Genomic DNA, 13,783 nt, shown 5'->3' on the forward strand with positions numbered 1-13,783 from the left:
AGTTGTTGCGTGTTGTTGCGAGTTGTTGCGAGTTGTTGCGTGTTGTTGCGAGTTGTTGCGAGTTGTTGCGTGTTGTTGCGAGTTGTTGCGAGTTGTTGCGTGTTGTTGCGAGTTGTTGCGAGTTGTTGCGTGTTGTTGCGAGTTGTTGCGAGTTGTTGCGTGTTGTTGCGAGTTGTTGCGAGTTGTTGCGTGTTGTTGCGAGTTGTTGCGAGTTGTTGCGTGTTGTTGCGAGTTGTTGCGAGTTGTTGCGTGTTGTTGCGAGTTGTTGCGAGTTGTTGCGTGTTGTTGCGAGTTGTTGCGAGTTGTTGCGTGTTGTTGCGAGTTGTTGCGAGTTGTTGCGTGTTGTTGCGAGTTGTTGCGAGTTGTTGCGTGTTGTTGCGAGTTGTTGCGAGTTGTTGCGTGTTGTTGCGAGTTGTTGCGAGTTGTTGCGTGTTGTTGCGAGTTGTTGCGAGTTGTTGCGTGTTGTTGCGAGTTGTTGCGAGTTGTTGCGTGTTGTTGCGAGTTGTTGCGAGTTGTTGCGAGTTGTTGCGTGTTGTTGCGAGTTGTTGCGAGTTGTTGCGTGTTGTTGCGAGTTGTTGCGAGTTGTTGCGAGTTGTTGCGAGTTGTTGCGAGTTGTTGCGAGTTGTTGCGTGTTGTTGCGAGTTGTTGCGAGTTGTTGCGTGTTGTTGCGAGTTGTTGCGAGTTGTTGCGTGTTGTTGCGAGTTGTTGCGAGTTGTTGAGTGTTGTTGCGAGTTGTTGCGTGTTGTTGCGTGTTGTTGCGAGTTGTTGCGAGTTGTTGCGTGTTGTTGCGAGTTGTTGCGAGTTGTTGCGTGTTGTTGCGAGTTGTTGCGAGTTGTTGCGTGTTGTTGCGAGTTGTTGCGAGTTGTTGCGTGTTGTTGCGAGTTGTTGCGAGTTGTTGCGTGTTGTTGCGAGTTGTTGCGAGTTGTTGCGTGTTGTTGCGAGTTGTTGCGAGTTGTTGCGTGTTGTTGCGAGTTGTTGCGAGTTGTTGCGTGTTGTTGCGAGTTGTTGCGAGTTGTTGCGTGTTGTTGCGAGTTGTTGCGAGTTGTTGCGTGTTGTTGCGAGTTGTTGCGAGTTGTTGCGTGTTGTTGCGAGTTGTTGCGAGTTGTTGCGAGTTGTTGCGAGTTGTTGCGTGTTGTTGCGAGTTGTTGCGAGTTGTTGCGAGTTGTTGCGAGTTGTTGCGAGTTGTTGCGAGTTGTTGCGAGTTGTTGCGTGTTGTTGCGAGTTGTTGCGAGTTGTTGCGTGTTGTTGCGAGTTGTTGCGAGTTGTTGCGTGTTGTTGCGAGTTGTTGCGAGTTGTTGCGTGTTGTTGCGAGTTGTTGCGAGTTGTTGCGTGTTGTTGCGAGTTGTTGCGAGTTGTTGCGTGTTGTTGCGAGTTGTTGCGAGTTGTTGCGTGTTGTTGCGAGTTGTTGCGAGTTGTTGCGTGTTGTTGCGAGTTGTTGCGAGTTGTTGCGTGTTGTTGCGAGTTGTTGCGAGTTGTTGCGTGTTGTTGCGAGTTGTTGCGAGTTGTTGCGTGTTGTTGCGAGTTGTTGCGAGTTGTTGCGTGTTGTTGCGAGTTGTTGCGAGTTGTTGCGTGTTGTTGCGAGTTGTTGCGAGTTGTTGCGTGTTGTTGCGAGTTGTTGCGAGTTGTTGCGTGTTGTTGCGAGTTGTTGCGTGTTGTTGCGTGTTGTTGCGTGTTGTTGCGTGTTGTTGCGTGTTGTTGCGAGTTGTTGCGAGTTGTTGCGTGTTGTTGCGAGTTGTTGCGAGTTGTTGCGTGTTGTTGCGAGTTGTTGCGAGTTGTTGCGTGTTGTTGCGAGTTGTTGCGAGTTGTTGCGTGTTGTTGCGAGTTGTTGCGAGTTGTTGCGTGTTGTTGCGAGTTGTTGCGAGTTGTTGCGTGTTGTTGCGAGTTGTTGCGAGTTGTTGCGTGTTGTTGCGAGTTGTTGCGAGTTGTTGCGTGTTGTTGCGAGTTGTTGCGAGTTGTTGCGTGTTGTTGCGAGTTGTTGCGAGTTGTTGCGTGTTGTTGCGAGTTGTTGCGAGTTGTTGCGTGTTGTTGCGAGTTGTTGCGAGTTGTTGCGTGTTGTTGCGAGTTGTTGCGAGTTGTTGCGTGTTGTTGCGAGTTGTTGCGAGTTGTTGCGTGTTGTTGCGAGTTGTTGCGAGTTGTTGCGTGTTGTTGCGAGTTGTTGCGAGTTGTTGCGTGTTGTTGCGAGTTGTTGCGAGTTGTTGCGTGTTGTTGCGAGTTGTTGCGAGTTGTTGCGTGTTGTTGCGAGTTGTTGCGAGTTGTTGCGTGTTGTTGCGAGTTGTTGCGAGTTGTTGCGTGTTGTTGCGAGTTGTTGCGAGTTGTTGCGTGTTGTTGCGAGTTGTTGCGAGTTGTTGCGTGTTGTTGCGAGTTGTTGCGAGTTGTTGCGTGTTGTTGCGAGTTGTTGCGAGTTGTTGCGTGTTGTTGCGAGTTGTTGCGAGTTGTTGCGTGTTGTTGCGAGTTGTTGCGAGTTGTTGCGTGTTGTTGCGAGTTGTTGCGAGTTGTTGCGTGTTGTTGCGAGTTGTTGCGAGTTGTTGCGTGTTGTTGCGAGTTGTTGCGAGTTGTTGCGTGTTGTTGCGAGTTGTTGCGAGTTGTTGCGTGTTGTTGCGAGTTGTTGCGAGTTGTTGCGTGTTGTTGCGAGTTGTTGCGAGTTGTTGCGTGTTGTTGCGAGTTGTTGCGAGTTGTTGCGTGTTGTTGCGAGTTGTTGCGAGTTGTTGCGTGTTGTTGCGAGTTGTTGCGAGTTGTTGCGTGTTGTTGCGAGTTGTTGCGAGTTGTTGCGTGTTGTTGCGAGTTGTTGCGAGTTGTTGCGTGTTGTTGCGAGTTGTTGCGAGTTGTTGCGTGTTGTTGCGAGTTGTTGCGAGTTGTTGCGTGTTGTTGCGAGTTGTTGCGAGTTGTTGCGAGTTGTTGCGTGTTGTTGCGAGTTGTTGCGAGTTGTTGCGTGTTGTTGCGAGTTGTTGCGAGTTGTTGCGTGTTGTTGCGAGTTGTTGCGAGTTGTTGCGTGTTGTTGCGAGTTGTTGCGAGTAGTACAGTCCTTGAACACTGAGACGCTTGAAAACAGACACTTGAAAACTGAGACCCTTGAAAAAAACAGTGAGACACCTGAAAACATGAACACTTGAAAACAGACGCTTGAACACTGAGAAAATTAAATATTAAGACACTTGAACAGTGAGACACTTGGACACTGAGACACTTGAAAACATGGACACTAGAACACTGAGACAATGAGACACTTGAACAATGAGACACTTGAAAACATGGACACTTGAACACTGAGACACTTGAACAATGAGACACTTGAACACAGACACGTGAACACTGAGACCCTTGAAAACTGAGACACCTGAAAACATGGACACTTGAAAACATGGACACTTGAACACTGAGACACTTGAAAACATGGACAATTGAACAGTTAGACACTTGAAGACTGAGACACTTGAACACTGAGACGCTTGAAAACATGGACACTTGAACACTGAGACACTTGAACACTGAGACGCTTGAAAACATGGACGCTTGAACACTGAGACAATTAAACATTTAGACACTTGAACACAGACACTTGAACACTGAGACACTTGAACACTGAGACTCTTGAAAACATGGACACTTGAACACTGAGACACTTGAAAACTTGGACACTTGAACAGTTAGACACTTGAGCACTGAGACACTTGAGCACTGAGACACTTGAACACTGAGACAAATATTGAGACACTTGAACACTGAGACACTTGAAAACATGGACACTTGAAAACTGAGACACTTGAACAGTTAGGACATTTGAACAATGACACACTTGAACACTGAGACACTTGAACACTGAGACAATTAAATATGTAGACAATTGACCATTGAGACACTTGAACACTGAGACACTTGAACACTGAGACACTTGAAACCATGGACACTAGAACAGAGACGCTTGAAAACATGGACACTTGAACAGTTAGACACTTGAAGACTGAGACACTTGAACATTGAGACGCTTGAAAACATGGACACTTGAACACTGAGACACTTGAAAACATGGACAATTGAACAGTTAGACACTTGAACATTGAGACGCTTGAAAACATGGACACTTGAACACTGAGACGCTTGAACACTGAGACAAATATTTAGACACTTGAACACAGACACTTGAACACTGAGACAAATATTGAGACACTTGAACACTGAGACACATGAACACTGAGACACTTGAACAGTTAGACAATTGAAGACTGAGACACTTGAACAGTAAGACACTTGAACACTGAGACACTTGAAAACATGGACACTTGAACAATGAGACACTTGAACACTGAGACGCTTGAAAACATGGACACTTGAACACTGAGACGCTTGAAAACATGGAAGCTTGAAAACATGGACAATTGAACACTGAGATGCTTGAAAACACGGACACTTGAACACTGAGACGCTTGAAAACATGGACGCTTGAAAATATGGACGCTTGAACACTGAGACAATTAAATATTTAGACACTTGAACACAGACACTTGAACAGTTAAGACACTTGAGCACATGGACACTTGAAAACATGGACACTTGAACACTGAGACACTTGAACACATGGACACTTGAACAGCTGGACACTTGAACACTGAGACACTTGAACAATGAGACACTGAGACACTTGAACACTGAGACACATGAACACTGAGACACTTGAAAACATGGACACTTGAAAACATGGACACTTGAAAACTGAGACACTTGAACACTAAGACACTTGAAAACATGGACACTTGAACACTGAGACACTTGAAAAGTTAGACACTTGAACACTGAGACACTTGAACACTGAGACACTTGAACACTGAGACACTTGAAAACATGGACACTTGAACACTGAGACACTTGAACACTGAGACACTTGAAAAGTTAGACACTTGAGCACATGGACACTTGAAAACATGGACACTTGAACACTGAGACACTTGAACACATGGACACTTGAACACTGAGACACTTGAACACTGAGACACTGGAACACTGAGACACTTGAACACTGAGACGCTTGAAAACATGGACGCTTGAACACTGAGACAATTAAATATTTAGACACTTGAACACAGACACTTGAACACTGAGACACTTGAACAATGAGACACTTGAACAATGAGACACTTGAACACTGAGACTCTTGAAAACATGGACACTTGAACACTGAGACACTTGAACACTGAGACACTTGAAAACTTGGACACTTGAACAGTTAGACACTTGAGCACTGAGACACTTGAACAATGAGACACTGAGACACTTGAACACTGAGACAAATATTGAGACACTTGAACACTGAGACACTTGAAAACATGGACACTTGAAAACTGAGACACTTGAACAGTTAGGACATTTGAACAATGACACACTTGAACACTGAGACACTTGAACACTGAGACAATTAAATATGTAGACAATTGACCATTGAGACACTTGAACACTGAGACACTTGAAACCATGGACACTAGAACAGAGACGCTTGAAAACATGGACACTTGAACAGTTAGACACTTGAAGACTGAGACACTTGAACAGTTAGACACTTGAACATTGAGACGCTTGAAAACATGGACACTTGAACACTGAGACACTTGAAAACATGGACAATTGAACAGTTAGACACTTGAAGACTGAGACACTTGAAGAGTTAGACACTTGAACATTGAGACGCTTGAAAACATGGACACTTGAACACTGAGACGCTTGAACACTGAGACAATTAAATATTTAGACACTTGAACACAGACACTTGAACACTGAGACACTTGAACACTGAGACACTTGAAAACATGGACACTTGAACACTGAGACACTTGAACACTGAGACACTTGAAAACTTGGACACTTGAACACTGAGACACTTGAACACTGAGACAAATATTGAGACACTTGAACACTGAGACACATGAACACTGAGACACTTGAACAGTTAGACAATTGAACAGTTAGACACTTGAAGACTGAGACACTTGAACAGTAAGACACTTGAACACTGAGACACTTGAAAACATGGACACTTGAACAATGAGACACTTGAACACTGAGACGCTTGAAAACATGGACACTTGAACACTGAGACGCTTGAAAACATGGAAGCTTGAAAACATGGACAATTGAACACTGAGACGCTTGAAAACATGGACACTTGAACACTGAGACGCTTGAAAATATGGACGCTTGAACACTGAGACAATTAAATATTTAGACACTTGAACACAGACACTTGAACAGTTAAGACACTTGAGCACATGGACACTTGAAAACATGGACACTTGAACACTGAGACACTTGAACACATGGACACTTGAACACATGGACACTTGAACAGCTAGACACTTGAACAATGAGACACTGAGACACTTGAACACTGAGACACATGAACACTGAGACACTTGAAAACATGGACACTTGAAAACATGGACACTTGAAAACTGAGACACTTGAACACTAAGACACTTGAAAACATGGACACTTGAACACTGAGACACTTGAAAAGTTAGACACTTGAACACTGAGACACTTGAAAACATGGACACTTGAACACTGAGACACTTGAACACATGGACACTTGAACACTGAGACACTTGAACACTGAGACACTGGAACACTGAGACACTTGAACACTGAGACACTGGACACTTGAACACTGAGACAAATATTGAGACACTTGAAAACTGAGACACTTGAACACTGAGACACTTGAAAACTTGGACACTTGAACACTGAGACACTTGAAAACATGGACAATTGAACAGTTAGACACTTGAAGACTGAGACACTTGAACAGTAAGACACTTGAACACTGAGACGCTTGAAAACATGGACACTTGAAAACTGAGACGCTTGAAAACATGGACACTTGAACACTGAGACACTTGAATACTGAGACGCTTGAAAACATGGACGCTTGAAAACATGGACAATTGAACAGAGACACTTGAACACTGAGACGCTTGAAAACATGGACACTTGAACACTGAGACGCTTGAAAACATGGACGCTTGAAAACATGGACGCTTGAACACTGAGACAATTAAATGTTTAGACACTTGAACACTGAGACACTGAGACACTTGAACACTGAGACACATGAACACTGAGACACTTGAAAACTTGGACAATTGAAAACATGGACACTTGAACACTGAGACACTTGAAAACATGGACACTTGAACACTGAGACAATTGAACACTGAGACACTTGAAAACAGACACTTGAACACTGAGACACTTGAAAACATGGACACTTGAACACTGAGACCCTTGAAAACTGAGACACTTGAACAGTTAGACACTTGAACAGAGACAATTAAATATTAAGACACTTGAAAACATTGACACTTGAACACTGAGACACTTGAACAGTTAGGACACTTGAAAAATGAGACACTTGAAAACTGAGACACTTGAACAATGAGACACTTGAAAACTGAGACACTTGAAAACTGAGACACTTGAACAATGAGACACTGAGACACTTGAACAATGAGACACTTGAAAACATGGACACTTGAACACTGAGACACTTGAAAACATGGACACTTGAACACTGAGACCCTTGAAAACTGAGACACTTGAACAGTTAGACACTTGAACAGAGACAATTAAATATTAAGACACTTGAACACTGAGACACTTGAACACTGAGACACTTGAAAACATGGACGCTTGAACACTGAGACAATTGAACACTGAGACACTTGAAAACATGGACACTTGAACACTGAGACCCTTGAAAACTGAGACACTTGAGCACATGGACACTTGAACAGTTAGACACTTGAACAGTTAGACACTTGAGCACTGAGACACTTGAATAGTTAGACAATTGAACACTGAGACACTTGAACAATGAGACACTGAGACACTTGAACACTGAGACAAATATTGAGACACTTGAACACTGAGACACATGAACACTGCGACACTTGAAAACATTGACACTTGAACACTGAGACACTTGAACAGTTGGGACACTTGAAAAATGAGACACTTGAAAACTGAGACACTTGAACAATGAGACACTTGAAAACTGAGACACTTGAACAATGAGACACTTGAACAATGAGACACTGAGACACTTGAACAATGAGACACTTGAAAACATGGACACTTGAACACTGAGACACTTGAAAACATGGACACTTGAACACTGGGACACTTGAACACTGAGACACTTGAAAACAGGGACACTTGAACACTGAGACACTTGAACACTGAGACAATTAAATATTTAGACAATTGACCATTGAGACACTTGAACACTGAGACACTTGAACACTGAGACAATTAAATATTTAGACAATTGACCATTGAGACACTTGAACACTGAGACACTTGAAACCATGGACACTTGAACACTGAGACGCTTGAACACTGAGACACTTGAAACCATGGACACTTGAACACTGAGACACTTGAACACTGAGACAAATATTGAGACACTTGAACACTGAGACAAATATTGAGACACATGAACACTGAGACACTTGAAAACTTGGACACTTGAAAACATGGACACTTGAACACTGAGACACTTGAGCACATGGACATTTGAACACTGAGACACTTGAACAGTTAGACACTTGAACACTGAGACACTTGAACACTGAGACAATTGAACAGTTAGACAAATATTGAGACACTGAGACACTTGAACACTGAGACAAATATTGAGACACTTGAACACTGAGACAAATATTGAGACACTTGAACACTGAGACACATGAACACTGAGACACTTGAAAACTTGGACACTTGAAAACATGGACACTTGAACACTGAGACACTTGAACAGTTAGACACTTGAACAGTTAGACACTTGAACACTGAGACAATTGAACAGTTAGACAAATATTGAGACACTGAGACACTTGAACACTGAGACAAATATTGAGACACTTGAACACTGAGACAAATATTGAGACACTTGAACACTGAGACACATGAACACTGAGACACTTGAAAACTTGGACACTTGAAAACATGGACACTTGAACACTGAGACACTTGAACACTGAGACACTTGAGCACATGGACATTTGAACACTGAGACACTTGAACAGTTAGACACTTGAACACTGAGACACTTGAACACTGAGACAATTGAACAGTTAGACACTTGAACACTGAGACACTTGAACACTGAGACACTTGAAAACTTGGACACTTGAACACTGAGACACTTGAACAATGATACACTGAGACACTTGAACACTGAGACAAATATTGAGACACTTGAACACTGAGACACATGAACACTGAGACACTTGAACAGTTAGACAATTGAACAGTTAGACACTTGAACACTGAGACACTTGAACAATGAGACACTTGAACACTGAGACGCTTGAAAACATGGACACTTGAACACGGAGACGCTTGAAAACATGGAAGCTTGAAAACATGGACAATTGAACACTGAGACGCTTGAAAACACGGACACTTGAACACTGAGACGCTTGAAAACATGGACGCTTGAACACTGAGACGCTTGAAAACATGGACGCTTGAAAACATGGACGCTTGAACACTGAGACAATTAAATATTTAGACACTTGAACACAGACACTTGAACAGTTAAGACACTTGAGCACATGGACACTTGAAAACATGGACACTTGAACACATGGACACTTGAACAGCTAGACACTTGAACACTGAGACACTTGAACACTGAGACACTTGAACACTGAGACACTTGAACAATGAGACACTGAGACACTTGAACACTGAGACAAATATTGAGACACTTGAACACTGAGACACATGAACACTGAGACACTTGAAAACATGGACACTTGAAAACATGGACACTTGAAAACTGAGACACTTGAACACTAAGACACTTGAAAACATGGACACTTGAACACTGAGACACTTGAAAACATGGACACTTGAACACTGAGACACTTGAAAAGTTAGACACTTGAACACTGAGACACTTGAAAACATGGACACTTGAACACTGAGACACTTGAACACTGAGACACTTGAAAAGTTAGACACTTGAGCACATGGACACTTGAAAACATGGACACTTGAACACTGAGACACTTGAACACTGAGACACTTGAAAACATGGACACTTGAACACTGAGACACTTGAACACTGAGACACTTGAACACTGAGACACTGGAACACTGAGACACTTGAACACTGAGACACTGGACACTTGAACACTGAGACAAATATTGAGACACTTGAAAACTGAGACACTTGAACACTGAGACACTTGAACAGTAAGGACACTTGAACAATGACACACTTGAACACTGAGACACTTGAACACTGAGACAATTCAATATTTAGACAATTGACCATTGAGACACGAACACTGAGACACTGAGACAGTTGAACACTGAGACACTTGAAAACATGGACACTTGAACACTGAGACACTTGAACACTGAGACACTTGGAAAGTTAGACACTTGAACACTGTGACACTTGAACACTGAGACACTTGAGCACATGGACACTTGAAAACATGGACACTTGAAAACATGGACACTTGAACACTGAGACACTTGAAAACATGGACACTTGAACACTGAGACACTTGAACACATGGACACTTGAACACTGAGACACTTGAACACTGAGACACTTGAAAACATGGACACTTGAACACTGAGACACTTGAGCACATGGACACTTGAAAACATGGACACTTGAAAACATAGACACTTGAACACTGAGACAATTAAATATTAAGACACTTGAACAGTTAGACACTTGAACACTGAGACACTTGAACAATGAGACACTGAGACACTTGAACAATGAGACACTTGAAAATATGGACACTTGAAAACATGGACACTTGAAAACTGAGACACTTGAAAACTGAGACACTTGGACACTTGAAAACTGAGACACTTGAAAACTGAGACACTTGGACACTTGAAAACTGAGACACTTGAAAACTTGGACACTTGAAAACTTGGACACTTGAACACTGAGACACTTGAAAACATGGACACTTGAACACTGAGACACTTAAAAACTGAGACCCTTGAAAACTGAGACACCTGAAAACATGGGCACTTGAAAACTGAGACACTTGAAAACTGAGACCCTTGAAAACTGAGACACTTGAAAACTTGGACACTTGAACACTGAGACACTTGAAAACATGGACAATTGAACAGTTAGACAATTGAACAGTTAGACACTTGAACAGTTAGACACTTGAAGACTGAGACACTTGAACAGTAAGACACTTGAACACTGAGACGCTTGAAAACATGGACACTTGAAAACATGGACGCTTGAAAACATGGACAATTGAACAGAGACACTTGAACACTGAGACGCTTGAAAACATGGACACTTGAACACTGAGACGCTTGAAAACATGGACGCTTGAAAACATGGACGCTTGAACACTGAGACAATTAAATGTTTAGACACTTGAACACTGAGACACTGAGACACTTGAACACTGAGACACATGAACACTGAGACACTTGAAAACTTGGACAATTGAAAACATGGACACTTGAACACTGAGACACTTGAAAACATGGACACTTGAACACTGAGACAATTGAACACTGAGACACTTGAAAACAGACACTTGAACACTGAGACACTTGAAAACATGGACACTTGAACACTGAGACCCTTGAAAACTGAGACACTTGAACAGTTAGACACTTGAACAGAGACAATTAAATATTAAGACACTTGAAAACATTGACACTTGAACACTGAGACACTTGAACAGTTAGGACACTTGAAAAATGAGACACTTGAAAACTGAGACACTTGAAAACTGAGACACTTGAACAATGAGACACTGAGACACTTGAACAATGAGACACTTGAAAACATGGACACTTGAACACTGAGACACTTGAAAACATGGACACTTGAACACTGAGACCCTTGAAAACTGAGACACTTGAACAGAGACAATTAAATATTAAGACACTTGAACACTGAGACACTTGAAAACATGGACGCTTGAACACTGAGACAATTGAACACTGAGACACTTGAAAACATGGACACTTGAACACTGAGACCCTTGAAAACTGAGACACTTGAGCACATGGACACTTGAACAGTTAGACACTTGAACAGTTAGACACTTGAGCACTGAGACACTTGAATAGTTAGACAATTGAACACTGAGACACTTGAACAATGAGACACTGAGACACTTGAACACTGAGACAAATATTGAGACACTTGAACACTGAGACACATGAACACTGCGACACTTGAAAACATTGACACTTGAACACTGAGACACTTGAACAGTTAGGACACTTGAAAAATGAGACACTTGAAAACTGAGACACTTGAACAATGAGACACTTGAAAACTGAGACACTTGAAAACTGAGACACTTGAACAATGAGACACTGAGACACTTGAACAATGAGACACTTGAAAACATGGACACTTGAACACTGAGACACTTGAAAACAGGGACACTTGAACACAGACACTTGAACACTGAGACGCTTGAAAACATGGACACTTGAACACTGAGACACTTGAACACTGAGACGCTTGAAAACATGGACACTTGAACACTGAGACGCTTGAAAACATGGACACTTGAACACTGAGACACTTGAACACTGAGACGCTTGAAAACATGGACACTTGAACACTGAGACACTTGAACACTGAGACGCTTGAAAACATGGACACTTGAACACTGAGACAATTAAATATTCAGACACTTGAACACAGACACTTGAACACTGAGACACTGAGACACTTGAACAATGAGACACTTGAAAACATGGACACTTGAACACTGAGACACTTGAAAACATGGACAATTGAACACTGAGACACTTGAAAACATGGACACTTGAACACTGAGACACTTGAACACTGAGACGCTTGAAAACATGGACGCTTGAAAACATGGACGCTTGAACACTGAGACAATTAAATATTTAGACACTTGAACACTGAGACACTTGAACACTGAGACACTTGAAAACATGGACACTAGAACACTGAGACGCTTGAAAACATGGACACTTGAACACTGAGACACTGAGACACTTGAACAATGAGACACTTGAAAACATGGACACTTGAACACAGACACTTGAACACTGAGACCCTTGAAAACTGAGACACCTGAAAACATGGACACTTGAAAACATGGACAATTGAACACTGAGACACTTGAACAGTTAAGACACTTGAGCACATGGACACTTGAAAACATGGACACTTGAACACTGAGACACTTGAAAACTTGGACACTTGAACAGTTAGACACTTGAACACTGAGACACTTGAACAATGAGACACTGAGACACTTGAACACTGAGACAAATATTGAGACACTTGAACACTGAGACACATGAACACTGCGACACTTGAAAACATTGACACTTGAACACTGAGACACTTGAACAGTTAGGACACTTGAAAAATGAGACACTTGAAAACTGAGACACTTGAACAATGAGACACTTGAAAACTGAGACACTTGAAAACTGAGACACTTGAACAATGAGACACTTGAAAACATGGACACTTGAACACTGAGACACTTGAAAACAGGGACACTTGAACACTGAGACACTTGAACACTGAGACGCTTGAAAACATGGACACTTGAACACTGAGACACTTGAACACTGAGACGCTTGAAAACATGGACACTTGAACACTGAGACGCTTGAAAACATGGACACTTGAACACTGAGACACTTGAACACTGAGACGCTTGAAAACATGGACACTTGAACACTGAGACACTTGAACACTGAGACGCTTGAAAACATGGACACT

This window comes from Chelmon rostratus, chromosome 24, assembly GCF_017976325.1.
Source record: "Chelmon rostratus isolate fCheRos1 chromosome 24, fCheRos1.pri, whole genome shotgun sequence".
In the NCBI taxonomy this organism is placed as follows: Eukaryota; Metazoa; Chordata; class Actinopteri; order Chaetodontiformes; family Chaetodontidae; genus Chelmon; species Chelmon rostratus.